This window comes from Neovison vison, chromosome 2 (assembly GCF_020171115.1).
Source record: "Neovison vison isolate M4711 chromosome 2, ASM_NN_V1, whole genome shotgun sequence".
NCBI lineage: Eukaryota > Metazoa > Chordata > Mammalia > Carnivora > Mustelidae > Neogale > Neogale vison.
Window position 1 is genome coordinate 32,272,506 of NC_058092.1, and position 12,072 is coordinate 32,284,577.

Below are 12,072 nucleotides of genomic sequence, written 5' to 3' on the forward strand. Positions count from 1 at the left end.
AAAGGGAGACATAGCTGAGTTCTTTGCATGAAGCTAAGTTTTGCTTGCAAAGAACTTTTTCCCGTGCTACTTTAGACAGGGGCAGTGACGGGTACATGAGGTCACCTACATCTTCAAATGACAGCCCTCCAGCAAAGGCAGTGACTGACTTTTGTCAACAGAAGGTCATAACTCAGCAAAGGCTCTTCTTTGAGCAATTCAAAGGCCTCCTCTAACTTGGTTAGAGAAGGCATCCTCATGAAGCAGGCTGAGTGTATGGAAGGCCGAGGAATCTCATTTCTCATATTACTCTCAGTAGGATGGTCACATAAAATGGCATCATCCAAAGTGGGGCACTTTTGAGAGTGAAAGAGGCATGACTAGTAATTATGGAGGAACAACAGGACAAAATCAGCGCTGTCCCAGGCAAGCTGGAACAAATGGTCTCCTTACAATCCATAGTTACTTTGTGACTCCAGGCAGGCCCAAGTGCTGTCTCTGGGTGTCTGGCACAAATTTTCATCTCTGCTCTGGGGACTGAAATTACACCAGGGCCTCCTAATGGAATCGTAGAGATTGGGTGTCTAGTCTAACCACCTCACTCGACAGATGAGGAGGCTGAGGCTAGAGGGATGTCGTGATTTTCCCTAAAACTTGCACAGTGATGGTGGTGGGATCAGAACCCCCTGTGTTTCCTGATACCCGGCCAGGGCCTGTCCCCTGCCTCAATGAATAAATGTCCTCTATGACTTCTAGAGGAGTTAGTGGGCACCAATCTATGGCTCCATGTGTTATGAAAGCATTGGCTTGGCCCCAAGGGGTATGGGCTATATCCCTGGAGAGCTTCTGAAGGTGTCTAGAAGCTTAAAGCCAAAGAGGCCTTTCAACCCATATTCTATACTTGTTGCAACTACTGGACAGGAGAAATGGGCACAGCTTAGGTTGAGGAGGTCATGATGATGGCACTACCCCAGGCCTAGCTTATCTAAGCGAAGGTAGGACAAAGCAGAGGCAGTGCAGGAACAGAACTATTCTCTGGGGTGGTCTGGAACGCCTGGTGGGGCCCTTGGGTGCTGTGCATGGATAGTAAACATTTTTCTATACTTACTATTTCCACTGACCCTTTGAAGCAAGGATCTCAAAGCACCCTCAGAATACTAGCTAGTGGTAAGCTTTGCTTCTTCTGATGGATGGATGGGACCCTGCAGCATGACTGATCTCAGTGGGGCTCTGTTGGCCAAGGAGGACCCTACATTGTTGAGTCCTGCGGCAGTCCCTTCACCCAGCCATGGGCTCTCCAGGGGCCAGGCAGGAGGGGTGGGGTGGGTGAGGAAGACAGTCAGATAACTGTTGGGTCATCACATGACTCGCTGGGCCAGCACCATGTGCCAAGGGTCAGCCTCTGGCCTCTACCTGCAAGCGGAGCCCTCCTGGCTCAACCCCCTGAAGGAGGAGCAACCAGGACACATCCATACTGTGGAGTTAACGAGGCCTGTGAGCCAGAAGGTCTGCTCCTTTGTTCCGCAGGGAAGGCTCCTGAGCCATGGTGAGCCATGACCAGCCCAGGACCACACTCGTCCTCAGACTCCTGGGACAGGGCTCTCTGCTGCACTGTCTATACCTCATGATGGGTCTGAGGTTCTTAATACAAGAGGCAGTCAGAACTGGGGGTGCAGGCACAGGGAAAACCTATGAGAACTCAAAGGCCTTTCAGCCTTGGAGTGGATTGCAATTCAGACCAGCATTAATGCTTTCTTACTTTTTAGCTCCTTTAGAAGGATGATTTCTAATGACCGTGACCAAGTGACACCAAGAAAATAGGTTTTTTTCCTACTGTCTGTTCTTCTGAGGGTATGTGTAAAATGTTAATATAAACTTGATATAACAGAGGAAAACCTGCTTCTCCAGAGAATTGGTAAGGGCACCTGTAAAAGTCACCAGTGACATGAGGTCAGAGGTAGAGGGTTCCCCTGACAGAGCCTGGGAGCCAGGCCAACAGGGATGGACAGAGGGAGGATGGACATTGTCTGCTGGTGGTGGCAGAAGGGCCCTCTGGCCCATGTTGTCTGGCACCCAGACCACAACCCTCAGAGAGCTCTGGCTTAGAAACCAGCTTAGAGGGACGCCTGGGTGGCTCAGTTGGTTAAGCAGCTGCCTTCGGCTCAGATCATGATCCCAGGGTCCTGGGATCGAGTCCCGCATCGGGCTCCTTGCTCGGCAGGGAGCCTGCTTTTCCCTCTGCCTCTGCCTGCCTCTCTGTCTGCCTGTGCTCACTAGCTCTCTCTCCCTCTGTCTCTGACAAATAAATAAATAAAATCTTAAAAAAAAAAAAAAAGAAACCAGCTTAGAACTGCAAGGAGAACCTGAGCTTCAAGAGCCAGTTGGTTAACATATCAGACCACCTGGCTTCTACTTCTGGAAGCTTTCTAGGTCTAGCTGTCAGGACAGCCCAACAGGGAAGAGGATAGGGTGCTGGGGCTGGAGACCCACAAAGCATGCTCATGTGAGCATAACCACAGGATCAGTTCCTAGAAGGGGAACTACTTGGCTAAAGGGAATGAACCTTGAAGCTTTTGATAGGCCCTGACGAATCGCTCTCCAAAAAGCACAAGTTCACGCACCCACCAGTTGCATTCAAGGACAGTTTCTCCAAACACCTTCCTATCTAGAATATAACCAATCTCTTAATACTTAATAATAGAAGAGATAAAATCGCTGTATTAGTTTCCTCCTGCTACTGCCACAAACTGTCACAGACAGTGGCTTCAAACAACACAACTTCTCATGAGACAGTTCTAGAGGTCCGAAGTCCAAAATGGGTCTCACAAGAGCTAAAATCAAGGTAGGGCTAGGTTCCCAACCTTCTTCTTTCTGGAGACTCAAGGGGACAATATATTTTCTTGTCGTTTCTCACTTCTGGAGGCTGTCTGCTTCCTTGACACGTGGCCCCTTCCATCTTCAAAACCAGCCAGTAACGGCCAGCCATATTCTTCTCACGTTGAATCATGAACCCTGACTGCCCTGCCCCCTTTCCACTTGTAAGGACACTTGTAATGACACTGGGCCCAGGTGGATAATCCAGGATCATCTCCTACCTGCAGATTCTTAATCACATATGCAAAATTCATTTTGCCACGAAAGGCAACATATTCGCAGGCTCCAGGGTTTAAGATGCGTGACTTCTTGGGGGATCATTATTCTGCCTACCACAGTGATATTTTGTTTGTCTTGAATCAGTGTTTCTTAATCTCCAGTGAGGCTTAGAACTCTGTACAAACTTATTAACTCATTATTTCATCCAGCGAGTTATTTTTCATATCCTTTGTTTGTGTTCCTAATAATTTATGTTTTTCTTATTGTTTTACAAAAACTCTTTTGATATTGGGCATATTAATCCTTTTTATATGAACTGCAAGTATTTTTATTTATCGGTAGTCTTTTTTTAAATTATTATTTTTTATTATGTTAGTCACCGTACAACACCTCATTAGTTTTTGATGCAGTGTTCCAAGATTCATTGCTTGCATATAACATTCAGGGCTCTATGCAATACGTACCCTCCTTAATATACCCAGGGGTCTTTAATTTTTCTGAATAAGAAACTTTTGTTTTTACGTGGTCAGATGTATCATCAATCTTTCTTTTTTGGATTTTTAGACTTCATGTCCAAGTTTATTTTCTAGAATGTCACCCAATTTCTTTTAGTTCCTCTATGAATTAATTTTTTTCCTCCCTTCCTCTGCTCCTCGACCTCTTTGTTCCTCCATTCTTCCCTCCCTCCATCCTTCCCTCTTCTACTTCTTTCCTTTTCATTGAGTCTTCGGCTCCATTTGACATTTGTTTTTGTGTAAGGAATGAAGTAGGGACAAAGCTTAATTTTTCCCCATACAGATATCCAGTGTTCCTGACATCATTATTGAAGAGTCCATCCCATGCTCCCCAAACGCCCTGGGACATTTTCTGAAAGCACAGGTTCTAGCCCCATTTCAGATCCACCAGAAAAGAATCTCTTGGGAAAGGACCCCCGAATCCATATTTTTACAAATTTCTCCACGTAAATCTAACATATACACTTCTGTTCTAGAGCCTGGTATTTGGGAAAAACTGATGAAACTCCTCTAAGTGCCTCCTATAATGAATCACCTTGCCTCTAGGTTTCCAACCTTCTCCACCCCACCCCACCATTCACTGTGGAAAGAATAATCTCTTCAATTGTCAAATCACCCAGCTTCTCCCTCTGCCAAGAATGTCCAATAGCTCCCCACTGCAGGGAGATGCAGCCAATGGCATTTCAGCTCCCATAACAGGCCCCAGCTAGCCTTCCCAGCCTCCTCTCTCCACCCTGCACTTTCCCTGTGCATACCCCCTAACTGGCATGCTCTTGACCTCTCCGTGTTTACACACCGCTGTTGCCAAGGGAACAAGCAGAGAAAGGAATCTGAACACTAATCCCACAGAGGAGTTAGGGAATGCAGGCAGAAGCTGTGTTTGAGCTGGGCCTTGAGAGATGGGGAAAATGTTGATGGTTAGATTTGGAAGGAAGGGGTTCTAGACTAGGTGGGAGGTATAGCACATGCAGAGCACAGGAGGCTGGAATGTGGCTACTGGGAATGCTGAGTTTGTGGCCTCTACCCTAGCCAAGACTTTGGGGCTCCTGAGCCCAGAGCCTGGGCAAGGATCCTACACTGTACTGGGGTGAGTTCAGGGCACAGACAGGAGCTTCCACACGTTCCCTCCTAGACCCTAGAATAACAAAACAAACAAATGCCCCAAACTGTGACAGCCCAGTTGTGCCACACATCTAACTGAGCTGGGGTTAGCATTGGCCATTGGAAAGCAGGTGGAAGGCACAGTCTGTCCCATGGGGTGGCCAGAGGCAGACTGCTGGCTGGATAAAGTTTTCAGGCCAACCAGATTCACACAGGCTCTGGCCTAGACTCACTCATGGAAAATAGGCACTCCCAGGATCTGATGGATTACCTATGTTGGGATGAAGTTTTCCACTAATCCAACAGATCCAATAAGGGTGCTTCCTTAAGAAGCCCAAGATGTTGGACCTGTGGCTTAACCAGTTCATTAGCATCTTTCCAACAAACCCGTGTCTCCCCGGACTGAACAGGGACTGGGCTTTATTTATCTTCATATTTCCAGTGCCTGGCACTGGATCCAGTATTGAGGAAAATATTGAACATATTTTCAAAATACTTAAAGAAGCATCCACCATGTCCCCTAAACTATACTAAAGATTAACATATCGATCCCCACCCAGGTCCTCTTTTGGCAGACGAGAGGACCAAGACTCAGTGAAGTGATGCCAATTGCTTCAGATGACACAAGAAAGGGCAGAGGTAGGACTGAACCCCAAGAGCAGGCTCCCCCTAGCAAAACCTTCAAGAACGCTGACCTTGATCACGAAGGCTCAGATAGATCTTCTCTTCCTTTTCGGTACCCCAGATCCTCTAAGAAGTCTTCTTGATTAATTATAGTCACCCCCATTTACATCAAATTCTCCTCCCCATGTGTAAAATCACTCTTCATGACTCTGCTAAACTCAGGGCTGAGTTTCTTGATAAATGCTTCCCTAACCACAGTGAGTAGTCGATTATTCACTGTCTGAAAGTTTCCCAAATCATTTCCCTTGGATGACTGTGGTCTCTTCATTTCTAGTTTTCCTTCTCCTCCTCCCTAACCCCAAGACCCAGACAGGACTTGGAATTTCTGCACACTGGTCAAAAAGTAAAGTCTCTTCATAACAAAGTAAAGTCTCTTCATAACAAACAAATAGGGAGTCTGTTTCTCCTTCTCCCTCAGGCCCTTCTCCTCGCTTGTGCTCTCTTTCTCTGTCTCAAATCAATAAAAAAATAATCTTCAAAAAAAAAAAAAAAAGAAAGAAAGAAAGAAAAGGCAGTAGAATCCTGGCAGATAGAACTCAGACTGGAGTCACAGTCCTAACATTTGGGTAACTAAACCCTGTTCCTAGCAGGTGGGCTGGCCTTGTTAAGAGTTTTGTTTCCCCCTTCCACCTAGAAAAGTGCAATGTTTAAGTCTTGCTCCCGTTGAGGTTGAAAATGAGCCATGGTCAGGGACTGCAGTCTGGTCTCAGCAAGGGCTCAGTGAAACCCAGATGCTTGTAGTTAAATAATCTACTAAGTTCTCTGTTGTTATATCTTTAGTTATCTATCCACCTACATATCTCATCATTTATGCATATCTGACTTGTTTGGTAAAGATTAAACAAGTCGCCCATGGGAACTGGTGAGCTTCTGAATGTAACTGGACCTGCTTATCTAAATGGTCCAGGAAGGACTTGTAGGCCAAAGGGTTTAGGGAAGAACAAAGCCTAAAGTGAGAGCTGGGCCAGGTTGGGCAGACTTGTCAGCCATTTTCATTCTTCCAGTCTCTCATCATAACTGCCCAAGAAAGACCCACACTTCACATTTGTTGCCATGGCCTGTTCTCTCATTTTTCCAGCAGGTCTCTAGCTGTCCTTTCGATGGCCTTTTGTTTCTACACAAATGACAGTGGTATAAAAGACACATCTATTTACAAACCTTCTGAAAGTTAAGGATCTTTGGTCTACTGTGAAGAGCAATATATAGAATACTCTCTCTTTCTCTCTCTCTCTCTCTCTCTCTCTCACACACACACACACATTATAGAATAAACCACATAAAGAAAAATGACCAGGAATACTAGGTGACATATATAGTGTATTCCAAAGTTGGACAATGACAAAAATAGAGAACTGTGGTCTCTACCATTCTTGCCCACGTGGCAGCATGAATGTAAGAGTACAAGTAATGATACAGCACTTCTAAAGATTAATTGACAACTCATTTGTTCATTTGTTTACTCAGTCTGCAAGCATCACAGAGTCCTTCTCAATGCCGGGCCAGTAATATGAAAACAGACATAAATCATAGACCTTACTATAAAGCTACAGTAATCAAGGCAGTGCGGTATCAACACAGGAGAGACAAAACACAACACAACACAGCAAAACCATTAACTGAAACAACAGAGTAATGAAACAGACCCTCTAATATACAATTACCTGATTTGTAACTAAGGTGCTATTGTATTTGGTGAGGGAAATGATAAGTCTTTTCAAAAAATGGTGCTGAAGCGATTGAATATCCACGTGGGGGAAAAAATGAACCTTGGTCTCTACCCCTACCACATACATAAATTAAGGTGAAAAGGTTGATTAGCTTGGATACCAAAGATTAAATAATAAAGCTTATAGAAGAAAACACAAGAACATATTTTCATGAACTTGGGGCCAGCAAAGATTTCTTACAGTTTACAAAATGCATAATCATATCACCGTAAAGGAGAGGACTGATAAATTTGGCTTCATTAAAATGAAAAACTTCTGAAGAAAACTTTCTAAAGATTGGCAAAGCCTTTAAAGCCAAACACACAACTTCTGTTCATCAGAAGATACCAATAATAGAATAAAAATACAAACCACAGACTAGGAGAAGATATTTGCAATACATATTCAAAAAGAACTCACCCAGAATATAGAAAAGTCCTAAAAATGAATGTAAAAAGGCAGACAATCCAATTAAAAATGGCCAAAATTAACTCAAAATGGATCAAAGTCCTAAACATAAGAGTTAAAACTATAAAACTCTTATAAGGAAACATAGAGGGAAAACTTCACAATATTGGATTTAGCAATGATTTCTTGGCTATGCCACGAAAAGCATAGGCAATCAAAGTAAAAACAGATAAACTGGACTTAATCAAAATTGAAAACTTTGTGCACCACAGAACATAATCAGCAGAGTAAAAAGGCAACCGACAGAATGGGAGAAAATATATGCAAATCATATATGTGAGAAAGGGTTAATATCCAGAATATCTGAAGAACTCCTTCAACTCAGAAACAAAAACAAAACAACCAGATTAAAAAAAATAAGCAAAGGACCTGAACAGATATATCTCCAAAGAAGACACACCAATGGCCAACAAGCACACGAAAAGATGCTCAATATCACTAATCATTAGGGAAAGGCAAATCAAACCATGAAATATCACCTCACACACATTGGGATGGCCATTATTAAACAAAAAAGAAAAGAAAAGAAAAGAATGAGTATCGGTGAAGATGTGGAAAAACTGGAACCATTGTGCACCACTGATGGGAATGAAAAATGGTATAGCTTCTCTAAAACAGTATGGTGCTTCCTCAAAAAAATTAAAAATTGAATTACAATATGATCTAGAAATTCTACTTCTGGGTATAAACTCCAAAAACTTGAAATCAGAGTCTCAGAGAGATGTCTGTCCACTTATGTTCATAGCAGTATTATTTATAAGAGTTAAAAGCTGGAAGAACCCAATTGTTCATCTACAGATGAATGGATAAACAAAATGTGGTATATGCATGCAATGGATTATTATCCTGTCTGCCTTAAAATGGAAGGAAGTTCTGACACATTCTACAACATAGATGAACCTGAGGATATTGTACTAAGTGAAATAAGACAATCACAAAAAAAATACCCCAAATACTATATGATTCCACTTCCATGAGATACCTACAATAGTCAAGTTCAGACTTAACTGAAAGAATGGTGGTTGACAGGGGCTTATGGGCTGGGAGGGTTGGAAGACTGTTAATTAATGAGTATACAGTTTCAGTTTTATAAGATGAAAAGAATTCTGGAGATTTATTCACATTGCACAACAATGTGAAAATTGTGAACTTCAGAACAGTTAAGATGGTAAATTTTATGTTATTCTTATTTTACCACAATTTTTAAAAATGGCAGAAGATTTGAACAGGTATTTTAAAAAGCAGGTTGTCTAAATGGCCAATAAGCATATGAAAAGGTGTCAGCACCATTACCCATTAGGGAAATATAAATTAAATCTACCACTCACTCACCAGAATGACTACAATGAAACAAACAAAATGATGCCAAATGTTGGCAAGGATGTGGAGCAACTGGAACCCTCTTGTACATTGCTGGTGGGAAGGTAAATAGACACAACCATCTGGACAACTGACTGGCAAAATCTTCCAAGCCAAACACACACCCACCCAATGACCCCAAAATTCCAATCCTAAGAAGATATTTCACATAAGTGCATACATCTGTCTGCCATAAAACACAAACAAGAATGTTCACAGTAGCTTTACCCATTAATAGTAAAAACAGAAAGAAACCTAAATGCCAGCAATGAATAGAACAGGTAAATTACAGTATATTCATGCAAGAATTATTACATAGTAATAAACAAGAACAAAGTACTGCTATAGGAAAAATATGAATGGATCTCACAGATATAATAATAAGCAAGGCATTCAGACACAATAGATGATATACCATATAATCCCACTTAACTGAAGTTTAAGAACAGGCAAGTCTAATTTTATGGCATTAGAAACTAGAATAGAGGTTAGCTCCGGTGGGGCAGATGGATATTAACTAGGAAGGGAAATGCAGGAGATTTCTGGGGTGATAGAAATGCTCTATATATTGATCTGCTTACAAATATATTACAGAGATGTATGTATACAAAAACTCTTTGTGTTGCATATTTATGATATATGTACATAACTGTTTGTGTGTCATGCCTCAACTTAAAAAAAAGACATGGACTTTGCAGTTGAAAGATACAAAGCCTTTTAAGAGACACAAACAAAACCAGGTGATAAGATGTGGTAGATGCCGTGATGGTAACAGGTTCTGAGTACAGGTTGGTGGGAAAGAGAGGGATCATGAGGGTAGGCTATAGAGAAAGTACACTGGGCTCTGAAGGACAAAGGGGTTTCAACAAGCACAAAAGGAGACTAGTGTGAGCAAAGGCAGGATGATGCTAGGTAAACCCGGTGTGTGTGAGGTGGTGGGCAGTCCAGCATTAGAGGACCAGGTGTTCAGTGCACAGTGGTGAGAGAAGCAGCCGGGAACATGAATCAAATCAGACTTCTGATATGTTTGTATCAACATGTTCCCCACCAATGTTTGTTGAATGAATGAATGAACCTTTCCACAGCCATTACACATCTGAGTCGCAGAACAGGTGTGTTTGCATGGCAGCAAGTACTGATGAGATGCAGTGCTAGTATGGTCGTGGAGTCCATTTCTTTTAAAATTATTAATTTCCCCAAAGTATGATGTCTCCCAGGCCCCAGAATTCAAAACCATCCTCACTCAGTTATGGGACTGAGTCTCTGCTATGAAACCTGAGTAACTTTCTATATGTACCCTCTCCCCAGTTTCCTCCAACCATCTCACCATTTTTTATATTTACATATTGGTTGTCCCAGCAGTTGCCTTTAACATCTTCAAATAATAGACTTAAATTGATGCTTCCTTGTCCGTCAACTTTAGACAGTATCTATCCACTTTCTGTTATGAACAATGAAGAAATGTGTGTACACACTCTTCTTTCCACCTCCTTTTCTCCAACCATCTTTGAATTTTTGGTAGTTATATGTTCTCACATTTCCAAGTTGTGTAACACTTAAATTTCTTCTATATTATAATTGTCTAGTCTATAGACTGAGGCCAGTTCTAAAAAATTGAAGTTAATCAACAATATGATTGTAAAGATATCACTCCCTGGGGGACCACTTAGTATGAAAGGACTTGAGGAAAAAAAAAAAAAAAACAAACGTAATTCCACATAAGTGAAACCTCATCACAAGAGAAGTCTACCACAAGTAAAGATCCAACACATCTACCTCTAAAGAATTTATGGCTTCCTTCACTTCTTAAATCCCATGTCGTCACCTTTTGGGATTCCATTTCTGATTGAGAGAAATAATCCTGGGAGGTTTTCATTATTGTTACTGGGTTTTTTTCCCTAGCAAAATGTAGATGATTAAATAATAAACTCTCTGAGCTCTTACACATAAAAAATCTTTATTTTGATTTCAAAGATTGAAAGGATAGAATTTTAATTCAAAATCAACGTCCTCCACAGTTTTGAGAGCACTGCTCCACTGTCCTTAGGCATTTTGTTTTACTGATGAGAAATGCTGATGTAAGATTTTATTCTTTCTGGAAGCTTTCTGTTTTTCACCGTTGATATTCTGACATTTCAGCAAGATGGGTCTAAATGTTCTTTTTCACTAATTCCTCTCATGAATTTAGTATGCTGTTTGAATTTTAAAATCTCTGTTTTTTCAACTAAGGAAATTTCTCTTCTTACTTCTTTGACTATTCTAACCCTCCCTCTGCCATTGACTGTGGTCTCTGCTTCTAGATCTTCTATTTGGTGGATTCTGAACCTCCCAGATCTGGCCTCTATGGATCTGAAATTTTTCTCCTCAATGTTTTGCTCTACATTCTTGGATATCAGTTCTAACTTCTAGATCACCAACTTGGTCTTCATCCATACCAATTACATCATTCATTTCACCCACTGAATTTTTTTCAGGAGTTATATTTTAAGTTTTCAGTAATTATTTCCTTTACTCTGATTACTCCATCTTTATAGCAACTGAATCCTTTCTAGTAAATGAAATAATCTCAATTATTGCCAAGGATACTAATGATTATTGTCTTTAGAGTTCTTTTATAATTAACTATCCATTTCCTTTGGAGTGAGCTCTTCTTTTTTCTTTTTCCCCCATTTTAGGCCTTCTCTTTCTGCTATTGGTTTTCTTCTAATGTTCACTGATCCTAGTTGTGAATGTAAGACTACATTGTGAATTAGTATATGTACTAGGATACAGTTTCCAGCTCCTACAATAAGGACACAACTGTAAGAGGGGCTTAGACAAGACAGGGATTTGCTTCTGTCCTATGTAAGTCTGAGTGTAAGTGGCCATGGGCTGGTATGGTGACTTAACAGTGTGGGTATCTTCCATCTCACTCTTCTGCCATCCACAACATTTGGCTTCCATCTTCCAGCATCGTGTCCACACTCTGGTCAGCAGGAAAGGGAAAAGGGATGGCAAGATTGGAAACCATACATGTTATTTCAGGTCACACTAGCCATAGGGCCGCACCTCACTGCTAGAGAGCCTTGGCAACATAGTCTCTAGCTGGATGGCCATGTGCCCTGATCAAATACCTATCACTACAGAAGAAGAGGAAGAGGATATTGATGAAATAATTAACTGGATAG

The 12,072-nt window shown here is 41.6% G+C and overlaps 1 protein-coding gene across 1 annotated transcript in view; it reads right to left on the reverse strand.

The window, feature by feature from the left end:
- The window catches only part of HIVEP3 (HIVEP zinc finger 3), a 91,918-nt gene that overhangs the window by 61,970 nt on the left and 17,876 nt on the right, over positions 1–12,072 (reverse strand). The window lies entirely within an intron of this gene.